Source organism: Somniosus microcephalus, unplaced genomic scaffold (assembly GCF_052327205.1).
Source record: "Somniosus microcephalus isolate GS21.2 unplaced genomic scaffold, FLI_Smic_1.0 unresolved_chr2, whole genome shotgun sequence".
NCBI lineage: Eukaryota > Metazoa > Chordata > Chondrichthyes > Squaliformes > Somniosidae > Somniosus > Somniosus microcephalus.
This window is the reverse complement of record NW_028225180.1, coordinates 12,857,050-12,880,608: the sequence shown is the minus strand read 5'-3', so window position 1 is coordinate 12,880,608 and position 23,559 is coordinate 12,857,050. Positions and strand designations below refer to the sequence as shown.

The 23,559-nt window shown below is 49.1% G+C and overlaps 2 non-coding genes across 2 annotated transcripts; both read right to left on the bottom strand.

Moving 5' to 3' along the window:
- Positions 1-4,788: 4,788 nt before the first annotated feature.
- On the bottom strand, positions 4,789-4,861 carry trnat-ugu (transfer RNA threonine (anticodon UGU)). The gene has a single exon. It is a non-coding gene; the product is annotated as a tRNA-Thr (tRNA).
- A 16,892-nt stretch (positions 4,862-21,753) lies between these two features.
- On the bottom strand, positions 21,754-21,826 carry trnat-ugu (transfer RNA threonine (anticodon UGU)). Its single transcript has one exon. It is a non-coding gene; the product is annotated as a tRNA-Thr (tRNA).
- Between the last annotated feature and the right edge of the window lie 1,733 nt (positions 21,827-23,559).

The following is a 23,559-nucleotide window of genomic DNA, read 5'->3' as shown; positions in this document are numbered from 1 at the left end:
ATCACCGAACCATTTGGGTCACCCTCACGATAGCAGTGTCCAAAGTTAAAATGGAATTGGATACAGGATCAGCGCTAACCGTCATGAATCGACGAGACTATGAGCGGCTATTTTCACACATACCCTTGAGAGAGACATCCATCGTCTTGATGACGTATACGGGGCAAAAAGTATACCCCAGAGGAAAAATAAGGGTGCCTTTCGAATACAATGGCAAGAAAATACGGAAATTGGATCTCTACATACTGCCAAATGGTGGACCACCGTTATTGGAACAGGAGTGGATCAGGAAGATAAACTTAGATTGGCATTCCATTCATGCAATGACGGTGGATGGTAAAAAAGATGAAGACGTCACTCCTGGACGATTGTCAACAATCTTAGCTAACGCCAAAGGGGATTTCAAGGTGACGGTGAACCCTGTCCTTCACACAGCACAATATCCTCTTCCAAGGATAGAAGACATCTTCGCCTCACTGTCTGGAGGGAAGCGTTTTACAAAAATTGACCTAGCACAAGCATATTTGCAGATGGAGGTTGAAGAGTCCTCTAGGAAGTATCTCATGATAAACACTCACAAAGGTCTTTACCAGTATCATCGATTGGTATTCGGAGTAGCATCGGCTCCGGCGATACGGCAAAGAGCGATGGAACAAGTCCTGCAAGGGATTCCGGGGACTCAGTGTTACTTGGACGACATCCTTGTAACAGGTGAAGATGACAGTGAACACCTTAACAACCTAGAACAGGTGCTCACTAGACTATGGGAACATGGGCTGTGAGCCAACCGCCCCAAGTGCGAATTTTTTAAGAAACAGGTATCGTATTGTGGCCACGTGATTGATGAAGAGGGGTTACATAAGTCCCCTGACAAAATTGAAGCGGTTGTGAAGGCCCCAGCGCCTGAAAATGTGTCGCAACTGAGGTCATTCCTCGGGTTGGTGAATTACTATCATAAGTTTTTGCCGAATTTGTCGACAATTCTGCATCCACTGAACGCCCTGCTACGAACGGGGGTAGCATGGAAATGGAGCGATGATTGTAAACGTGCTTTTCAGAAGAATAAGGACTTAATCACTTCGAAGGAAATATTGGCTCACTACAACCCAGCACTGCCAATCAGGCTGGCGTGTGATGCGTCTCCCTACGGCATTGGGGCGGTACTGTCACATAAATTCCTTGATGGCTTGGAGAGGCCGATAGCTTTTGCGTCACGCTCGTTAACTTCTGCCGAGCGTAACTATGCCCAGATTGACAGAGAGGCCCTCAGCCTAGTGTGGGGGGTGAAGAAGTTCAATCACTATCTGCACGGTCAAAAATGTACTCTACTAACCGATCATCAACCTCTTGTCTCCATTTTCAACCCTCAGAAGGGCGTACCGATAATGACAGCACAACGGCTGCAGAGATGGTCCCTTTTCCTAGGGGCACACCAATATGACATCGAGTACAGGGGAACTAAGCAGCATGGAAATGCTGATGGATTGTCACGTCTACCGTTGCCGACGGTGGAAGAAGAAGACCTTGCAGTGGATCCAATGGAGTTATTCCACTCGACCATAGTCGAATGTCTCCCTGTGACGAATGCAAACATAGAAAAGGAAACACGGAATGACCTGACACTATCACGGGTCTATGATTTAATGGTGAAGGGATGGCCAGCACATGGCGAACCACTGCTGCCAGCATTTTCGTCAAGAAGAGAACAGCTGTCAGTGTGCAGAGGAACCTTGATGTGTGGATCCAGAGTAGTAATTCCACCTAAGTTGACAGATAGAGTGCTCAATGAGCTTCATGAGGGTCATCTGGGTGGGGTAAAAATGAAGAGCTTAGCCAGAGCGTTTGTGTGATGGCCGGGAATCGATAGAAAAATCGAAGAGATGACCAAGAGCTGTGCAGGATGCCAGAAGGTCCAAAACGCCCCACCACAAGCTCCTCTGCATCCATGGGAGTGGCCCTCATCTCCATGGCAAAGGGTGCACATTGATTTTGCTGGTCCCTTCATGGACTCGATGTTTTTAATTGAGGTGGATGCACATTCAAAGTGGCCAGAGGTAATAAAAATGTCCTCAACCACCACGGAAAAAACTATCGCAGTTTTATGAACCATATTCGCCAGGAACGGGCTGCCTGAACAGATTTGCTCTGACAATGGACCACAGTTTGTGTCTGAAGAGTTCCAGAGGTTCTTAAAGAACAATGGTGTTAAGCATTACACATCTGCCCCATATCATCCAGCCACTAATGGATTGGCTGAGAGGTTTGTCCAAACATTCAAGAAGGCTATCAAGGCAATGTCTAATGAAGATATACCCCTACAACACAAGGTGGACAACTTCTTGTTTGCCTACCGGAATGCGACACATGCGGTTACCAACCAAACTCCAGCAATGATGTTCTTCAATCGAAGACTACGATGCCGCTTGGATTTGGTTAAGCCAAACGTCCGAAGAGATGTGGAGAACAGGCAGTTTCAGAATATGAATGAAAGGCCGACCAGGAGTTTTAAAATAGGTCAACCAGTTTGGCCCGGGACTACCACACTGAGAAATGGCAGCCAGGAACGATTTGTACACGACAAGGACCTCTCATGTATACCGTGGACGTTGGGGAGAGCATTGTAAGACGCCATGCTGACCAGATTCTAGAGTCACTGGAAAACGTCAACTCCACACCACGATCTGATACACCTGGTAATTAAATCGACGTTCCAATTGCAGCTACCGCAGAACCGGTAATATTGGAAGCAGATGAACCAAACAACGACATTGATTCCGACTCAACATTGCCAGAAGAACCTGATACTCCAAAGAGGCGTTATCCAGACAGAATCAGGAAGCCTCCTCAAAGACTGAACTTATAATTGCTTAAACTTAACCAATGTATCTAGCAACAGTAATTGTGATTGTAATTCGTTATCATTAGTTGTTAAATGAATGTTATGTACTGTTTATCTAAAAGGGGTGGAATTGTTGTGTATGTACCTTTAAGAGAATAACTGGTCTCAGACTGCAGTACCGGCAGTGACCACCCCTGTATAAAAGGCGCTAGAGAGACTCTGTTTAGTTTCGTTTATGCCTTTCACCAGTAAAGTTCTGTTTGTTTTCTCTCCTGCTAGTCCGTGTCTCAATCATTCACGGACTTAACACTTTCGAAGAGAAGGTGTTTATGGTGGTTGTGGACGCTCGTAGCAAGTGGCCGGAGGTCACTGTGATGAGGTCTACCACGGCAGAGAAAACAATTGAGAAACTTGGTGAGATGTTCAGCCGTTATGGCTCACCAGAACAACTCGTAAGTGACAACGGTCCACAATTTGTATCACAGGAGTTTGCAACCATCCTGCATGTGAATGGTGTCCAACACATCAGGTCTGCGCCCTATCTTCCCTCTACTAACGGCCAGGCAGAAAGGTTCGTGCAAACTTTGAAGCACGCCTTGAAGGCATCGCAAGGTCAGGGCTCAATCCACCAACGTCTGAACAGCTTCCTGTTGTCCTACAGGAACGAGCCGCATGCCACAACCAAAACTTCCCCCGCTTCGCTCATGATGAAGAGGCAGTTGCGGACAAGTTTTGACTTGCTTAAACCTCCAAGGGCAGAGCAGGTTGTCCATCATCAACAACAAGCTCAAGTTAAAAAGAGAGAGAAAAGAGCCAAGGAGAGACGGTTTCATCCGGGAGATCACGTCCTAGCTCGAAACTACAACACTGGACCGAAATGGGTTCCTGCTACGGTGATCGCGCAGACAGGCCCTGTGTCTTATATGGTTGAGACTGCTGAGGATGTCGTCTGGAAAAGACACACAGATCAACTGTTGCTCGGAGCAGAGACAGCCACAGAGGCTCCAACGGCTGGTTGGCCTGAACTGTTTCCGGATGATACCGCAAACCAGCATCCTTTGCCACAGTGCTCTTCTCCAACACAGGAAGTCAAAGAGACTGTTCCACCTGTGCAAACTCCTGACTTTCGACTGATGCAGGCACCTTCTCTATCTAGGCCTGTGGCAATGCCTACTGCTGTGGAAGCCAGTGATGACCGCCGGTATCCTGACAGAGAGCGGCGGCCTCCAAGACGCTTGGATCTGTAGGCTTAGCGACTTACTCACAAGACTGGGGCAGAATAAACCCCAGGGTAAAATCAGGGGCTGAGGCAGTCTGCCTCTACCCTAGGTTAGTTGAGTGCATTGAAAGTAACTTACCTGTTAAGGAATAATGTGGACCTTCCATTTAAGAGGGGAGGAATATGTTATGTATTGTGTGTTCTCCTCCCACCTGTGGTGGCGCTGTCACAGCAGATAAATGGTTGGGTGTTCTCTTGGTTAAGTTTAGCTCCCTTTGTTCAGAGCTCTCCAGAACTTCCCTTTCCCTTCCAATAAAGCGCTTCATTTTTGAACCTCTGAGTTCTAATTGTGTCTTGGTAAAAAGGTACCGACACAACAACACTGAACACGGTGCCCCCACTGAAAACAGGCCCGCACTGAACACAGGGCCCTCACCGAATACAGGCCCCGCTCTGAACACAGGGCCCAGACTGAACCACAGGGCCCGCACTGAAAGTGTAGAGAGAGGAGGTGAATGGGATTTGGGGAAGGTGAGAGAGAGAAGATAGCGAGCGGGATGTGTAGAGAGAGGGTGAAGGGTAAGGAAGAGAGACAGGCAAAGAGGGGGAAGTACAGGGGAATTGAACGGAAGGAGAGAGATTGGGAAGGGCGAGAGAGCCTGTTCTCGTGTTGGTCTCGGAGCAGTTTCGTACTTAAAAGTAAACATGCTGTGAATTAACAAATTTGCACAGGCACCAATGAGATTTGAACTCACGACCCCTCGTTTACAAGGCCAGTGCTCTAACCTCTGAGCTATGGAGCCACCTGTACTAGATTGCTTCTCATTCCGGTTAGTGCTGTGCATTTGAAGAATAAGGCAGGGCGCAGTTCACCACTCAGATTGTGTCTCATCCCCCGATACCTGCCTCAGGCTCTTCAATAGTCACCTCTCAACAACAATAGAGCAACTTTCACGTACTAAAACATCCCAAGGCAACTCAGTTACACTCTATCTCTCTCTCAGTCTCTCTGCCTCCTTCATTCTATATTTCTCCCTCTTGTGTCTCGACCACTCTCACTCTATCTTTCTGTCACTCCCTTTCTACCTCTTTCTCTTTTTCTCTGTGTCTCTCTCACTTTCTCTCTCCCTCTCTGTTACTGTTACTCTCTCTCTCTCCCCTTCGCCCTTCCTCAGCCTCATTGCTCTTCCTCCATCCGCCCTTCTCTCATCTATTCTCTCGCTCTCTCCCCTTCTCAGTCTGTCTCTTCCCCCTTCCACCTCTCTCCTTCCCCTTTCTCTACCTCCTTCCCTCTTTCCCCTTCCCTTCATTCTTCTCTTCCCTCCCCCTCTCCCCTTCTAACTCTGTCACTCCCTCTTCCCTCTATCTCCTTCCCTCCCCTTCTCTCTTCTCTCCCTTCCCACTTTGTCTCTCCTGTTTCCCCTCTCTCATTTCCCCCTCCTCCATCTGCCTCTCTCTCCCCTTCCCCTCACTCTATCTCGCCTTCCCGCTCTCAGCACTCCCCCTCTCCAACTCCCCCTTCCTCCATCCGCCTCTCTCTCCCTTTCCCCTCATTCTCCCTCCCTCTTCTTTGTCTTCTCACCCTCTCTCCTTTTTTCACACTGTCTCTCCGCTTCCCACCTCTCTCCTTCCAGCTCTCCACTTCCCCTCTCTCTATCTCCTTCCCTTTTCTCTCTCCCCTACACACTCTCTCCCCATCCTCCTCTCCCTTTCCTCCTTCTACTCTCCCCAAGAGGAAAGGACAGAGTGAGAGGGGGAAAGAGAGAAGAAAGGGGAGAGAGTAGGAGGAAGGGAAGTGGTGAGAGAGAGGGGAAAGTGTCGATAGCGGAGGTGAAGGGGAGGTGGGGAAGGTGAGAGAGAGGCAGAGGGAGAGAGAGGGTTCTTTGCAGCTGAGAGCGAGAGTCCCGAAGGCTGTGTTGCCTTCCCGGTGCCAGGGTTAAGGACATCTCCTCTGGGCTAGAGAGAAACTTGGAGTCGGAGGGGGAGGATCCAGTTGTCGTGGTCCATGTTGGTACCAATGACATAGATAGGACAATGAAAGAGGTTCTGCTGAGGGAGTATGAGCAGCTAGGGGCCAAATTAAAAAACAGAACCACAAGGGTAATAATCTCTGGATTACTACCTGAGCCACGAGTAAATTTGGCTGGGGTAAATAAAATCAGAGAGTTAAATGCGTGGCTCAAAGACTGGTGTGGGAGAAATGGGTTTTGCTTCTTGGGACACTGGCACCAGTACTGGGATGGGAGAGAGCTGTTCCGTTGGGACAGACTTCACTTGGCCAGTGCTGGGACTAGAATTCTGGTGAATTGAATAACTAGGGCTGTAGAGAGGGCTTTAAACTAATTAGTGGGTGGGAGGTATCAAGAGAGCGAAAAATAAAAATGTCAGCGGAGACGGCAATAGAGCAAGGTAGCAGTGGGGGAATTAATAACCAGAGCGTGTCAGGAAGGGACAGAATGTATAAAGCTAAAGGTAAAGTAGTAAAGGGGGTAAAAGCAGGAATAAATTGACACAAAACATATTTAAAAGTTCTTTATCTGAATGCATGCAGCATTCGTAACAAAATAGACGAGTTGATGATAGAAATAACTACACATGGGTATGATCTGGTGGCCATTAGAGAAACATGGCTGCAAGGTGACCATGACTGGGAACGAAACATCCAGGGGTATTTGACAATTAGGAAGGACAGACAGGAATGAAAGGGAGGTGGGGTGGCTATGTTAATAAAGGATGGAATCACTGCAATAGTGAGAAATGATATTGGGTCAAAGGATCAGGATAGTGAAACAGTTTGGGTGGAGATAAGGAATAATAAGGGGAAAAAGTCACTAGTGGGCGTAGTCTATCGGCCTCCTAACAGTTGCAACTCTATTGGTCGGAGTATTAATCAGGAAATAGTTGGGGCTTGTAATAAGGGAACAGCTATAATCATGGGGGATTTTAACTTTCATATTGACTGGACAAATCAAATTGGGCAGGGCAGCCTTGAGGAAGAGTTTATAGAGTGCATTAGGGATGGGTTCCTTGAGCAGTATGTTACTGAACCAACCAGGGGGCAGGCAATCTTAGATCTGGTCCTGTGTAATGAGACAGGATTAATAAAAAATGTCCCAGGAAAGGATCCCCTTGGAATGAGTGATCATAACATGGTTGAATTCCAAATTCAGTTGGAGGGTGAGAGAGTTGGCTCTCAAAACCAGCGTATTAAGCTTAAATAAAGGAGACTATGAAGGTATGAGAGCAGAGTTGACTAAAGTGGACTGGGAAAATAGATTAAGGTGTAAGACGGTACTTGAGCAGTGGTGTACATTCAAGGAGATATTTCACAACTTTCAAGAAAAATATATTCCACTGAGGAAAAAGGGGCGTAAAAGAAAAGACAGCCATCCGTGGCTAAGTGAAGTAATAAAGGATAGTATCCGACTGAAAACAAGGACATATAAAGTAGCCAAATCTACTGGGATGATAGAAGATTGGGAAGCATTTAAAAGCCAGCAAGGAATAACTAAAAGATTAATTAAGAAAGGGAAGATAGATTATGAAAGTAAACTAGCATAAAATATAAAAACAGATAGCAAGAGTTTCTACAGTTATATAAAAAGAAAAAGGGTGGCTAAAGTGAATGTTGGTCCCTTAGAGGACGAGACCGGGAAATTAGTGGTGGGGAACATGGAGATGGCAAAAACGCTGAACAAATATTTTGTATCAGTCTTTACAGTAAAGGACACAAAAAATATCCCAACACTGGACAAACAGGAGGCAATGGGGGGGAGGAGCTAAACACGATTAAAATCACTAAGGAGGTGGTACTCAGTAAGATAATGGGACTAAAGGTGGATAAATCTCCTGGACCTGATGGCTTACATCCTAGGGTCTTGAGAGAAGTAGTGGTAGGGATTGCGGATGCATTGGTGGCAATTTTCCAAAACTCCCTGGATTCAGGAAAGGTCCCAGCAGATTGGAAAACTGCTAAAGTAACGCCCTTTTTAAAATGGGAGGTAGACAAAAGGCTGGAAACTATAGACCAGTTAGCCTAACATCTGTGCTTGGTAAAATGTTGGAGTCCATTATTAAGAAAGCAGTAACAGGACATTTGGATAAGCATAATTTAATCGGACAGAGTCAGCATGATTTTATGAAGGGGAAGTCATGTTTGACAAATTTGCTCGACTTCTTTGAGGACGTAACAAATAGGGTGGATAAAGGGGAACCAGTGGATGTAGTGTATTTGGACTTCCAAAAGGTATTTGACAAGATGCCACACAAAAGATTATTGCACAAGATTAAAAAAATCACGGGATTGGGGGTAATATACTGGCATGGGTGGAAGATTGACTATCTAACAGAAAACAGAGAGTTGGGATAAATGGTTCATTCTCGGGTTGGCAATCAGTAACTAGTGGTGTTCCGCAGGGGTCAGTGCTGGGACCCCAACTCTTTACAATCTATATTAACGATTTGGAGGAGGGGACCAAGTGCAACATATCCAAGTTTGCCGACGATACAAAGATGGGAGGGAAAGCAGTGAGTGAGGAGGACATATAAAACCTGCAAAAGGACATAGAGAGGCTAAGTCAGTGGGCAGAAATTTGGCAGATGGAATCTAATGTTGGAAAGTGTGAGGTTATGCACTTTGGCAGAAAAAATCAAAGAGCAAGTTCTTATCTAAATGGAGAGAAACTGCAAAGTGCTACAGTACAAAGGGATCTGGGGGTCCTGGTGCATGAAACACAGAAGGTTAGTATGCAGGTGCAGCAGGTGATCAGGAAGGCCAATGGAATCTTGGCTTTTATTGCACGGGGAATGGAGTATAAAAGCAGGGAAGTCTTGCTTCAGTTATAAAGGGTACTGGTGAGGCCACACCTGGAATACTGCGTACAGATTTGGTTTCCATATTTAAGAAAAGATATACTTGCTCTCGAGGCAGTTCCGAGAAGGTTCACTTGATTGATTCCAGAGATGAAGGGCTTGCCTTATGAGGAAAGGTTGAGTAGGTTGGGCCTCTACTCATTAGAATTCAGAAGAATGAGAGATGATCTTATCGAAACATATAAATTGTGAGGGGGCTTGATCGGGTGGATGCGGTGAGGATGTTTCCACTGATGGGTGAGACTAGAACTAGGGGGCATCATCTTAGAATCAGGGGCTGCCCTTTTAACACTGAGATGAGGAGAAACTTCTTCACTCAGAGGGTAGTAAATCTATGGAATTTGCTACCTCAGAGAGCTGTGGAAGCTGCGACATTAAATAAATTTAAAACGGAGATAGACAGTTCCCTAGCTGATAAGGGAATTAGTGGTTACGGGGAGAGGGCAGGGAAGTGGACGTGAGTCTAGGTTCGGATCAGCCATGATCCTATTGAATGGCGGAGCAGGCCCGAGGGGCCGTATGGTCTACTGCTGCTCCTTATGTTCTTATTAGGGTTAAATAGCGAGGGGCTGTGTAGAGAGAGGCCGGCAAAGAGGGGGAGGACAGGGGAATTGAACAGAAGGAGAGAGAGATGTGGAGATTGGGAAGGGCGAAAGAGCCTGTTCTCGTGTTGGTCTCGGAGCTGTTTCATACTTAAAAGTAAACATGTTGTGAATTAACAAATTTGCACAGGCACCAGTGAGGTTTGAACTCACGACTACTGGGTTGCAACTCCGGGTTTACACAAGACCAGTGCTCTAACCCCTGAGCTATGGAGCCACTTGCACTGGCCTTGTTTCTCATTCCAGTTAGTGCTGTGTGTTTGAAGAATGAGGCAGGGCACAGTTCACCACTCAGATTGTGTCTCATCCCCCGATACCTGCCTCAGGCTCTTCAATAGTCACCTCTCAACAACAATAGAGCAACTTTCACGTACTAAAACGTCCCAAGGCAACTCAGTTACACTCTATCTCTCTCTCAGTCTCTCTGCCTCCTTCTTTCTGTATTTCTCCCTCTTTGTGTCTCTACCACTCTCTCTCTATCATTCTGTCACTCTCTGTCACTCCCTTTCTACATCTTTCTCTTGTTCTCTGTGTCTCTCTCTCTTTCTCTCTCCCTCTCTGTCACTTTTACTTTCTCTCTCTCCCCTTCGCCCTTCCTCAGTCTCATTTCCCCCTCCTCCATCTGCCTCTCTCTCCCCTTCCCCTCGCTCTATCTCGCCTTCCCGCTCTCGGAATCCCCCCTCCCCCTCTTCCTCCATCCACCTCTCTCTCCCTTTCCCCTCATTGTCTCTCCCTCTTCTTTCTCTTCTCTCCCTCTCTCCTCTTTTCATGCTGTCTCTCCGCTTCCCACCTCTCTCCTTCCACCTCACCACTTCCCCTCTCTCTACCCCCTTCCCTTTTCTCTCTCCCCTACACCCTCTCCCTCCCTTTCGCCTCTTCTCTCCCCATCCTCCTCTCCCTTTCCTCCTTCTACTCTCCCCAAGAGGAAAGGACAGAGTGAGAGGGGGAAAGAGAGAGGAAAGGGGAGAGAGTAGGAGGAAGGGAAGTGGTGAGAGAGAGGGGAAAGTGTAGAGAGAGGAGGTGAATGGGAGATGGGGAAGGTGAGAGAGAGGCGGAGGGAGAGAGAGGGAAGATAGGTAGAGAGAGGGGTAAGGAAGAGAGAGACAGGCAAAGAGGGGGAGCACAGGGGAATTGAATGGAAGGAGAGGGAGAGATGGAGATTGGGAAGGGTGAGAGAGCCTGTTCTCGTGTTGGTCTCGGAGCTGTTTCATACTTAAAAGTAAACATGCTGTTGTAGGAATGGTCAAATTCCTATCTAGAGATTGAGTCCGACGCAGGCAATCAATCAAAAAGGTTTTTAATGTCAAACTAATGAGTTTAACAGATTGTTGCAAGAGAACTATGAATACAGGTCTTAACAGGTCAGAAGCTCCACGAGGACTGCCAGGGCGGTCCCCTGGATGGCGTCATGACATCATCACGTTTTTCCCGCGATTGGGTGATCATGTGATTAGCGGCATGACGTCATCGCGTTTGCTTGTGCTCTTAAAGGGACCGCGCCCTGTACACGCAAGCAGTATATACAATGGTATAGATTCAGTTTGTGGTTAAAGGGAATTATGTACAGTTGTTCAGAGTCCCTCAGTGGCTCTGCCACAAGTGCCCCCCCAGAATTGTCTTTAATGGAAAAAGTCAAACGGTGAGGGGGTCTGACAAGCCTGTCAGAACGACTCCTGTATTCCCGAAGCGGAAGCTGTTGGACGGCGGGCGGTCTGCCAGGTGGTTGCACTTGCTCTGGCGTGACGACAGTGGGCGGCCGACCCCGTCTCGGTGGCTGTGCGGTCTCAATGGGACGGTCAAGGTCCAGGTGTGCCGGCTTCAAACGGTCGACCGAAATGTGGTCCGGTTTACCACCGACACCCACCTTGAAGATTTAGTCTCCTGCCTCTAACAAATGGAAAAGTCCAGTGTATGGGGCCTTGAGCGGATCCCGGTGAGCATCGTGGCGGATGAACATGTAATCAGCTTGTTTCAGCTCCACTGGAACGTGAGAGCCCTGAACCCCGTGATGCGATGTGGGAACCAGCGCATAACATCTGGCTGCTTCCTGGTGGCTGATAAGCTGGCGTGAGGCGGACCATGGCTCCGTTGGTGTTGGCAGGAAATCCCCTGGCACTCGCAGCGGCTGACCATAAACGAGCTCTGCCGCGGAAGTGTGAAGATCTTCTTTGGGGGCCGTGCGAAGGCCCAACATGACCCATGGCAGCTTGTCTGTCCATCCAGTGTCTTGGAGGCTGGCCCTCAGTGCGGCCTTAAGCGACCTGTGAAAACGTTCGCACAGACTGTTTGCTTGTGGGTGGTAGGCTGTGGTGCGGTGTAACTTGACACCGAGTCCTTGAGCCACCGCATTCCAGAGCTCAGAGGAAAACTGTGGGCCCCAGACCGAAGAGATGTCAGCAGGCACTCCAAAACGGGTGACCCATGAAGAGATGAACGCCTGGCCACGTCCGCCGAAGTAGTAGATGACAGGGGAACCGCCTCTGGCCATCTGGTGGTGCGATCTACTATGGTCAGGATGTGCGTCAAATCGTGGGAAGTTGGAAGTGGTCCTACCAGGTCCACATTGACGAGGTCAAACCGTCGCTCAGGAACTGCAAAGGTGGCCAATGGAGCCTTGATGTGGCGCTGAACCTTGGCCTTGTGGAATACCACGCAGGTGTTAGCCCAGTCGCGGACATCTTTATGCATGTCCCGCCAAACGAACTTAGAAGACATTAGCTTCTGAGAAGCCTTCATTCCCGGGTGTGACAACCCATGTACGGCGTCAAACACCTTGCGGCGCCAGGCGGCCGGCACAATAGGGCGAGGGTCCCGAACAGAGACGTCACACAGCAACGTGGTACCAGCCGAATGGAACCTGACGTCAGCCAACTGGAGGCTAGTGATGTTGGTGTGGTAAGCCTGCACTTCTGGGTCTGAGACTTGGTCTGCTGCCATGAGGACGTAGTCGATGCCCAGCTGGACCGCATGCATGGTCGCGCGGGAGAGGCAATCTACCACCAGGTTGTCTTTACCGGCCACGTGCTGAATGTCTGTGGTAAATTCAGAGATGTATGTCAGCTGACGTTGTTGTCGAGATGACCACGGTTCGGCGGTCTTGGCCATGGCAAACATCAGTGGCTTGTGGTCGACGAAGGCTGTGAAAGGACGTCCTTCCAACAAGAACCGGAAAGGCGGATGGCCAGAAAAGGGCTAGTAGCTCCATGTCGAAAGTACTGTACGCCCGCTCATTACGCCGCAGTTGACGGCTGAAGAGTGCCAACGGCTGCCACGTCCCATTCACCCACTGCTCCTGAATGGCGCCGATTGTGTAATCTGATGCGTCGGTGGTGAGGGCGATGGTGGCTCCTGGTAGCGGGTGGGCCAGCACGGTCGCGTTGGCTAAGGCGCGCTTGGTATTGAAGAATGCCCGGTCCATGTCAACCATCCAGCTTACCAGGTCCTTGCCAGACTTGCCCTTGAGGGCCTCGTACAGGGGCTGCATGAATAGTGCTGCCTTAGGCACGAAACGGTGGTAAAAGTTTACCATGCCGAGGAATTCCTAGAAGGGCCTTTGTGTTCTGCGGGCGTGGAAAGGAGGTCACCGCCTCTACCTTTGCTTGCAAAGGAACTGCTCCCTCTAAGGTAATGCGATGTCCCAGGAAATCGATTTGGTGCAGACCAAACTGACACTTGGCTGGGTTGATAATCAGGCCATTTTGGCTGAGGCGTCGAAAGAGGATGCGGAGGTGAGAGATGTGTTCCTCCTTATTAGGACTGGCAATGAGAATGTCGTCTAAGTAGACGAAGAGGAACTTGAGGTCCCGCAGCACGGAGTTCATGAGGCACTGGAAAGCCTGGGTGGCGTTCTTCAACCCAAACGGCATCCTTAAAAATTCGAAGAGACCGAAAGGGGTGATGACTGCAGTCTTCTGGACGTCTTGCGGGTGCACCGGGATCTGGTGGTAGCCCCGGACAAGGTCAACCTTGGAAAAAACGGTGTTTCCTGCCAAATGGGCAGAGAAATCGTGGATGTGGGGGATCGGGTATCGATCAGGAGTGGTGGCGTCGTTGAGGCACCGATAGTCGCCGCAGGGCCGCCATCCGCCGCCAGGTTTCAGTACGATGTGAAGAGGTGAAGACCAGGGACTATTTGACATGCGAATAATCCCTAAATGCTCCATCGTTGCGAACTCCGCCTTCGCGACCGCTAGCTTGCCAGGTTCGAGGCGTCGGGCCCGCGCGTGGACTGGGGTGCCGGTGGTGCTGATGTGGTGTTCCACACCATGTTTCGTGGCCGTGGAGGAGAACGTGGGCCTGGTCAGGTCTGGAAATTCGCCCAGCAGGTGAGCGAACTCATCCGGAGTCGGGAAAGCGCAGGAGACGGTGCGTGACATGGTGTTACTACGGTGGCAAGGGATAGAGTGAAACGTGGCCGCGTTGATCAGCCGCCGGTTCCTTACATCGACCAGGAGGCCGTTGGCGCACAGGAAATCTGCACCGAGAATGGCTTGCGAAACCTTGGCCATAACGAATTCCCAGAACAACCGCTGGCCGCCGAAACACACCTGGACCCGCCGTCTACCGAAGGTCCGAATAGAAACGCCGTTAGCCGCTTCGAGGGGGAGGCCGTGCTTCCCAGCCTGTACATCAAGAGCTGATGCGGGTAGAATGCTGTACTGCGCCTCGGTGTCGCACAGGAACCGACGACCGGAGATGGCATCTGTGATGAAGAGAAGCTTGCCTGCATTGCCGATTGCCATCGCGGCTGTGGGGCACCCGTTAGACCCGTTCTTCATTGGACGGAGTTGTTGATTTTTTTTGAGAGAAGCTGCAGGGAGGGCGGCAACATCTTGCCTTCGTGCCAAACCGCGCGTGGTAGAAGCACAGCCCCGCAGGCTGAGGAGCTGGGGCGGCGGCTGTGGGGATGGGCGCCTTGTGGCAGCGCAGTGCTGTTGCGTAACACTGAATATTTTGTCTGCTTCAGCAGCGAGCGTTGCGCAGTCTTCGACCTCGAATCTCGGCAAGGCCGCTTGCACCTGCTCCGGTAATTGGCTGAGGAATAACTCTCTGAAGAGAAAGCATTGCGGTTCGGAGCCGAGGAGTGTGAGCATCTGGCTCATCAGCTCGGAAGGTTTGGAGTCCCCGATCCCGGGCATAGCGAGCAGACGCCGGGCGCGCTCCAATTTCGTGAGCCCAAAAACCTGTAGCAACCGCGCCTTGAGGGTCTCATACTTACGGTCAGTAGGTGGATTCTCGAGAAGACTGACGATCCGCGAGGTGGCAGAGCCGTCGAGAGCGGAGACCACGTATAAGTATCGGGTCTGATCGCAACGATGCCTCTCAGGACGAACTGGGCTTCAACTTGGATGAACCACGAGGTCGCTTGTTGCTCCCAGAACTGCGGCAGCTTCAACAAAATGGCGTTTGCCTCCATGCTGTGTTCCTTTCGCGAAATCCGTTCACAAAAGTCATGGTCACCAATGTAGGAATGGTCAAATTCCTATCTAGAGATTGAGTCCAATGCAGGCAATCAATCAAAAAGGTTTATAATGTCAAACTAATGAGTTTAAACAGATTGATGCAAGAGAACTATAAATAAAGGTCTGAAGCACCACGAGGACTACCAGGGCGGTCCTGTGGATGGCATCATGATGTCATCACATTTTTCCCACCTTTGGGTGATCACATGATTAGCAGCATGACATCATCATGTTTGCTTGCACTCTTAAAAGGGCCATGTTCTGTACATGCAAACAGTATATACAATGGTACAGATTCAGTCTGTAGTTAACACATCACTAATGCGAATTATGTACAGTTGTTTGGAGCTTCTTAATGGCTTTGCCACACTGTGAATTAACAAATTTGCACAGAGTTCCAGTGAGATTTGAACTCGCGACCCCTGGTTTACAAGATCAGTACTCTAACCCCTGAGCTATGGAGCCACGCACACTGAACTGTTTCTCATTCCAGTTAGTGCTGTGCGTTTGAAGAATGAGGCAGGGCGCAGTTCACCACTCAGATTGTGTCTCATCCCCCGATACCTGCCTCAGGCTCTTCAATAGTCACCTCTCAACAACAACATCCCAAGGCAGCTCAGTTACACTCTATCCCTCTTTATGTCTCTAACACTCTCTCTATCTTTCTGTCACTCCCTTTCTACCTCTTTTACTCTATTTCACTTTTACTCTCTCTCTCTCCCCTTCGCCCTTCCTCAGTCTCATTGCTCTTCCTCCATCCGCCGTTCTCTCATACTCTCCCGCTCTCTCCCCTTCTCACTCTCTCTCTTGCGCCCCCTTCCACCTCTCTCCTTCCCCTCTTCCCCCTTCTCACTCTGTCACTCCCTCTTCCCTCTATCTCCTTCCCTCTTCTCTCCCTTCCCACTTTGTCTCTCCTGTTTCCCCTTTCTCATTTCCCCCTCCTCCACCTGCCTCTACTCTCCCCTTCCCCTCGCTCTATCTCACCTTCCCGCTCTCGGCAACCCCCTCTCCAACTCCCACTTCCTCCATCCGCCTCTCTCTCTCCCTTTCCCCTCGTTTCTCTTCTCTCCCTCTCTCCTCTTTTCACGCTGTCTTACCGCTTCCCGCCTCCCATTTCCCCTCTTTATCTCCTTCCCTTTTCTCTCTCCCCTACACACTCTCTCCCTTTCGCCTCTTCTCTCCCCATCCTCCTTCTACTCTCCCCAAGAGGAAAGGAGAGAGTGAGAGGGGAGAGAGTAGGAGGAAGGGAAGTGGTGAGAGAGAGGGGAAAGTGTAGAGAGAGGAGGTGAATGGGAGGTGAGAGAGAGACGCAAAGAGGGGGAATTGAATGGAAGGAGAGAGAGAGGTGGAGATTGGGAAGGGAGAGAGAGCCTGTTATCGTGTTGGCCTCAGAGATTTTTCATACTTGAAAGTAAACATGCTGTGAATTAACAAATTTGCACAGGCCCCAGTAAGGTTTGAACTCACAACCCCTAGATTTAACAAGACCGGTGCGCTAACCCCTGAGCTATGGAGCCAACGGCACTGGACTGTTTCTCATTCCCAGTTAGTGCTGTGCGTTTGAAGAATGAGGCCGGGCGCAGTTCACCACTCAGATTGTGTCTCATCCCCCGATACCTGTCTCAGGCTCTTCAATAGTCACCTCTCAACAACAATAGAGCAACTTTCACGGACTAAAACGTCCCAAGGCAACTCAGTTACACTCTATCTCTCTCTCAGTCTCTCTGCCTCCTTCTTTCTATATTTCTCCCTCTTTGTGTCTCTACCACTCTCTCTCTATCTTTCTGTCACTCTCTGTCCCTTTCTAGCTCTTTCTCTTTTTCTCTGTGGCTCTCTCACTTTCTCTCTCTCTCTCTCCCTCTCTGTTACTTTCTCTCTCTCTCCCCTTCGCCCTTCCTCAGTCTCATTGCTCTTCCTCCATCCACCCTTCTCTCATCTATTCTCTCACACTCTCCACTTTCCCGCTCTCTCCCCTTCTCACTCTGTCTCTTGCGCCCTTCCACCTCTCTCCTTCTGTAGGGGGGCATCTTTAACTGGTTTACGGTAATTTGCCTGGTCAGGCAGCTTTGCCCGCACCCTGACCAATTCCAACCTTTTACCTGGTTTACGGTAATTTACCTGGTCAGCAGCCTTTGCCTGCTACCCTTAAACCAATTCAAACAGCGGTTTCGAATCGCTACCCCACCTTCCAGTTCTGACTGAAGGACTTATAATTAATGATATATTAAAAGCAGACAACTGGTCTGGGTGTGAGAAAGTCAAACTTTATTAACCTAAAGAAACTGTAAGCAAATTTAAACTATACCACATGAACACAGTAATTACAGTAAAATTGCTTAAATGGGGGAAGGCAGACGGCAAAAACGAGGGATTGATGGCTACAATGTTGATTAAACAATCTTAGCAATTTCCCCTAAATCACCCCCCCCCTAACTCCTGACTAGGTGGCCTTGCTGAGGAGTCAGAAACCCTGCTCACCTGTGGTCCAGCGAAGTAAGAGAGAGAGATAGCTTCTCAGGAGCTCTCTTTTTTATCCTGCCAACTCCTGTTTGGCGCTGAAAAGGTCTGTGTGCAAAATTCGCGCCCAAAAGTTCCAATACACAAAAGAAAGCCATGACTGGCTGATTCAAAGTGAGTGATTTAATGTGTCTGCACTCTGGGGCCGAAGTGTACCCGCCCACAGCCGGAGTTCACCTGGGCTAAAACAAAAGGGAATCCAACTGCCTTATTGTTTAGAATTGGGTGATTCAAAAACCCATTCATTCCTGAACTGTTGCATGTCAAAAGTCCTTTTTCCTGAGTTTAGATGTATCTATTGTGTGTAAGTGCTTTGAATGGGTTTGGATTTTCTGTGTAAATAGAAGCCAATTGTTCTGCTGTTTCGGTTCAAGTGGGCTAATCCCTGAAGTAAATCAACATCCTGCAGTTTCGTATAAACAAACCTTGCCTCTCCACAAAAGGGAAACTCCCTGGTTTGATTGACAGGTCTTTCACACAGACACATTACAAGCTGTACAAGCTGCTTTTCCCAGCTGCACTGTTCTTGGCCAATGCTTTGTGACGGCCATTTTGAAACCTTTTTGTGATTGACCAGGCTTAAGGGCACAAATTCAAATCAAATGTACTGTCTTAATGTGTGCGAATATTTCCACAGAACTCCTCGATTCCGGTGTTGTCCACGTGCTGTCCATCTCAGAGCAGTCTTTCGTGGCTCTGAGTATGCTTTAAAAACATTGATCCAACCCAGAGGCAATTCAAAACACATAATTCTTCAACCACGATGTGGACCAATATTTCCCGATCTTCAAGGAAAATAGGGGAATTTTGCGAACCCCTACACTTCCCCTCTCTCTCTATCTCCTTCCCTCCCCTTCATTCTTCTCTTCCCTCCCCTTCTAACTCTGTCACTCCCTCTTGCCTCTATCTCCTTCCCTCCCCTTCTCTCTCTTCCCACTTTGTCTCCCCTGTTTCATTTCCCCCTCCTCCATCTGCCTCCTTCTCCCCTTGCTCTATCTCACCTTGCCGCTCTCGGCATCCCCCCTCTCTCTTCTTTTTCTTTCTCTTCTCTCCTCACGCTGTCTTACCGCCTCCCTCCTTCCAGCTGTCCACTTGCCCTCTCTCTATCTCTTTCCCTTCACCTCTTTCTCTCCCCATCCTCCTCCTTCTACTCTCCCCAAGAGGAAAGGACAGAGTGAGAGAGGAAAGGGGAGAGATGTGGTGAGAGAGAGGCAGGCAAAGGGGGGAGCACAGGGGAATTGAACGGAAGGAGGGAGAGAGATGGAGATTGGGAAGGGAGAGAGAGCGCCTGTTCTCGTGTTGGTCTCGGAGCTGTTTCACACTGAAAAGTAAACATGCTGTGAATTAACAAATTTGCAGAGGCACCAGTCAGATTTGAACTCACGACCCCTGGTTTAAATAAGACGACTGCTCTAACCCCTGAGCTATGGAGCCACCTGCACTGCATTGCTTCTCATTCCAGTTAGTGCTGTGTGTTTGAAGAATGAGGCAGGGCGCAGTTCACCACTCAGATTGTATCTCATCCCCCAATACCTGCCTCAGTCTCTTCAATAGTCATCTCTCAACAACAATAGAGCAACCTTCACGTACTAAAACGTCCCAAGGCAACTCAGTTACACTCTATCTCTCTCTCAATCTCTCTGCCTCCTTCTTTCTATATTTCTCCCTCTTTGTGTCTCTACCACTCTCTCTCTATCTTTCTGTCGCTCCCTTTCTATCTCTCTCTTTCTCTCTCACTCACTTTCCCTCTCTCTATTTCTCTTTCTCTCTCTCACTTTCGCTACCTCCTCTCTTTTTCTCTCTCCCTCTCTCCTCTTTGCTTCCCTCTTTCTCTCCCATTCCGCCTCTCTCCTTCCATCTCTCCATCTCCTTCCCTGTCTCCCCTTTCCCCACAGTCTCTCTCCTTCCCTTTCCCACACTCTCTCTCCTTCCCCTCTCTCTATCCCTTTCCCCACACTCTCTCACCTTCGCCTCTCACTATCCATTCCCACACACTCCACCTCGCCTCTCTCTATCCATTTCCCCACACTCTCTCCCCCTTCCCCTCTCTCTCCTTCCCCTCTCTCTATCCCTTTCCCACACTCTCTCTCCAACCCCTCTCTCTATCCCTTTCCCCACACTCTCACTCCTTCCCCTCTCTCAATCCCTTTCCCCCACACTCTCTCTCCTTCCCCTCTCTATCCCTTTCCCCACACTCTCTCTCCTCCCCACTCTCTATCCCTTCCCCACACTCTCTCCCCAACCCCCACTCTATCCCTTTCCCCACACTCTCTCCTTCCCCTCTATCTATCCCTTCCCCACACTCTCTCTCCTTCCCCTCATCACAACCTTTCCCCACACACTCTTCCTTCCCCACTCTCTATCCCTTTCCCTACACTCTCTGTCCTTCCCCTCTCTCTATCTCTTTCCCCACATTCTCTCTCCTTCCCCCTCTCTATCCCTTTCCCCACACTCACTCTCCTTCCCCTCCTCGATCCCTTTCCCACACACACTCACCTCCCCCCTCTATCCCTTCCCCACACTCTCTCTCCTTCCCCTCTCTCTATCGCATTCCCCACACTCTCTCCCCTTCCCCTCTCTCTATCCCTTTCCCCACACTCTCACTCCTACCCCTCTCTCTATCCCTTTCCCCACACTCTCTCTCCTTCCCTCTCTCTATCTCTTTCCCCACACTCTCTCTCCTTCCCCTCTCTCTATCCCTTTCCCCACACTCTCTCTCTTTCCCCTCTCTCTATCCCTTTCCCCACACTCTCTCCCCTTCCCCTCTCTCTATCCCTTTCCCCACACTCTCTCTCCTTCCCCTCTCTCTTTCTCTTTCCCACACTCTCTCTCCTTCCCCTCTCTCTGTCCCTTTCCCCACACTCTCTCTCCTTCCCCTCTTTCTATCCCTTTCCCCACACTCTCTCTCTCCTTCCCCTCTCTCTATCCCTTTCCCCACACTCTCTCTCCTTCCCCTCTCTCTATCACTTTCCCAACAGTCTCTCTCCTTCCCCTCTCTCTATCCCTTTCCCCACACTCTCTCTCCTTCCCCTCTCTCTATCCCTTTACCCACACTCTCTCCTTCCCCTCTCTCTATCCCTTTCCCCACACTCTCTCCCATTCCCCTCTCTCTATCCCTTTCCCCACACTCTCTCTCCTTCCCCTCTCTCTATCCCTTTCCCCACACTCTCTCCCCTTCCCCTCTCTCTATCCCTTTCCCCACACTCTCTCTCCTTCCCCTCTCTCTATCCCTTTCCCCACACTCTCTCTCCTTCCCCTCTCTCTATCCCTTTCCCCACACTCTCTCCCCTTCCCCTCTCTCTATCCCTTTCCCCACACTCTCTCTCCTTCCCCTCTCTCTATCTCTTTCCCAACACTCTCTCTCCTTCCCCTCTCTCTATCCCTTTCCCCACACTCTCTCTCCTTCCCCTCTCTCTATCCCTTTCCCCACACTCTCTCTCCTTCCCCTCTCTCTATCCCTTTCCCCACACTCTCTCCCCTTCCCCTCTCTCTATCCCTTTCCCCACACTCTCTCTCCTTCCCCTCTCTCTATCCCTTTCCCCACAATCTCTCTCCTTCCCCTCTCTCTATCTCTTTCCCCACACTCTCTCCCCTTCCCCTCTCTCTATCCCTTTCCCCACACTCTCTCTCCTTCCCCTCTCTCTATCCCTTTCCCCACACTCTCTCTCTATCCCTTTCCCCACACTCTCTCTCCTTCCCCTCTCTCTATCTCTTTCCCCACACTCTCTCTCCTTCCCTTCTCTCTATCCCTTTCCCCACACTCTCTCTCCTTCCCCTCTCTCTATCCCTTTCCCCACACTCTCTCCCCTTCCCCTCTCTCTATCCCTTTCCCCACACTCTCTCCCCTTCCCATCTCTCTATCCCTTTCCCACACTCTCTCCCCTTCCCCTCTTTCTATCCCTTTCCCCACACCCTCTCTCCTTCCCCTCTCTCTATCTCTGGCCCTCTCTGCACTTCACCCACAGTCTCTCTCCTTCCCTTTACTCTCCCTCTCCCCATCCGCCTTCTTGTCTCCCCAAGAGGAAAGGACAGAGTGGGAGGGGGAAGGGTAGAGAGAGGAGGTGAAGAAGGTGAGAGAAATGTGTAGCGAGAGGGTGAAGGGGAGAACAGGGGATTTGAATGGAAGGAGAGGGGGAGGGGAGTGAGAGCCTGTTCTTGGGATGGTCTCTGAACTGTTTCATACTTAAAAGAAAACATGTGGTGGATTAATGGCGAGTTCAGAAACAAAAACTAACTTTGCACAGGCCCCAGTGAGATTTGAACTCACGACCCCTGGTTTACAAGACCAGTGCTCTAACCCCTGAGCTATGGAGCCACTGATACAGGATTGTTCTCATTCCCGTTAGTGCAACACAACATGGCTGATTACCTGACCATGGTAAAGGATAGCAAACTGAGAAAAACCTTGACAATGTCCAGACTTAGTGAACATAACCTGGCGATCGAAAAAGGTAGACACAGGCAGACCCGGCTACCAAGAGAGGACAGGATATGTTCTCATTGCAGTCAGGGTGTGGTGGAGACAGAGATTCACTTCCTCACAGCTTGTAGAAAATATCAGGGCATAAGGGAGAATTTCTACCCAAAATTCACAAAAATATGCCCGGAATTCAGAAATTTGAATGATGACCAAAAACTCCCATACCTATTAGGGGAAGAGAGAAATTGTGTAACCTTAGCGGCACACTATGTTACAGCTTGCCATAAACAGAGGGACAACCACTAAATATAAGAAAAGAGTATATACAAATTATATATGAATGTATATTTATACACTCAGGGATATATCTGTTTCTACACTGTATGGATAGATCAGTGTTTATGTGTTCAACCATGAATGTTTTTCGATGCTTTGGCACGATGCTTTGGCAACATAAGATGTACCTTGTCATCATGCCAATAAAGCGATTTGAATTGAATTGAATTGAACAGTGCTGTGCGTTTGAAGAATGAGGCAGGGCACAGTCCACCACTCAGATTGTGTCTCATCCCCCGTTACCTGCCTCAGGCTCTTCAATAGTCACCTCACAACTACAATAGAGCAACTTTCCCTTGCTAAAACGTCCCAAGGCAACTCAGTTACACATCTCTCTCTCAGTCTCTCTGCCTCCTTCTTTCTATATTTCTCCCTCCTTGTGTCTCTACCACTCTCTCTCTATCTTTCTTTCTATCTTTCTGTCACTCAATTCAATTCAATTCAATTCAAATCGCTTTATTGGCATGACAAGTTACATCTTATGTTGCCAAAGCATCGAAAAACATTCATGTTTGCTCACAAAAATACCGATCTATCCATACAGTGTATAAACAGATATATCCCTGAGTGTATAAATAGACTTTCATATAATTTATATATACTCTCTACTTATATTTAGTGGTTGTCCCTCTGTTTATGGCAAGCTGTAACATAGTGTGCCGCTAGTGTTACACAATTTCTCTCTTCCCCTGGTAGGTATGGAGTTTTGTCTCTTGGTCTCTGTCTCCCTTTCTACCTCTTTCTCTTTTTCTCTGTGTCTCTCTCACTTTCTCTCTGTTTCTCACTCTCATTTTACCTCTCTCTCTCTCCTTGTTCTCTCTCTCTCTCTCAGTTCTCTCTCTTCTCTCTCTCTCTTTCTCTCTCTCAATTTCTCTGTCACTTTCTCTCTTTCTCTCAGTTTCTCTCTCTCCTCTCTCTTTCTCTCTCTCAATTATTCTCTGTCACTTTCTCTCTCTCTTTCTCTCAGTCTCTTTTCTCTACCTCACTTTCTCTCTCTCTCTCTCTCACTTTCTCTCTCTCGCGTTGACTATATCAATTGCTCTCTCACTTCTCTCTCTCTCTCTTCTCTCTTCTCTCTCACTCTCTCTTCTCTCTCTCTCTCTCTGTTTCTCTCTCTCATTTTCTCTCTCTCTCACTTTCTCTCTATCTTTTTCTCTCTCACTTTCTCTCTCTCACTCTCACTTTCTCTCTCTCACTCTCACTTTCTCTCCCACTCAATTTCTCTCTCTCACTTTCGCTACCTCCTCTCTCTTTCTCTGTCTTTCACTCTCTCACTTTCTCTATCTCTCATT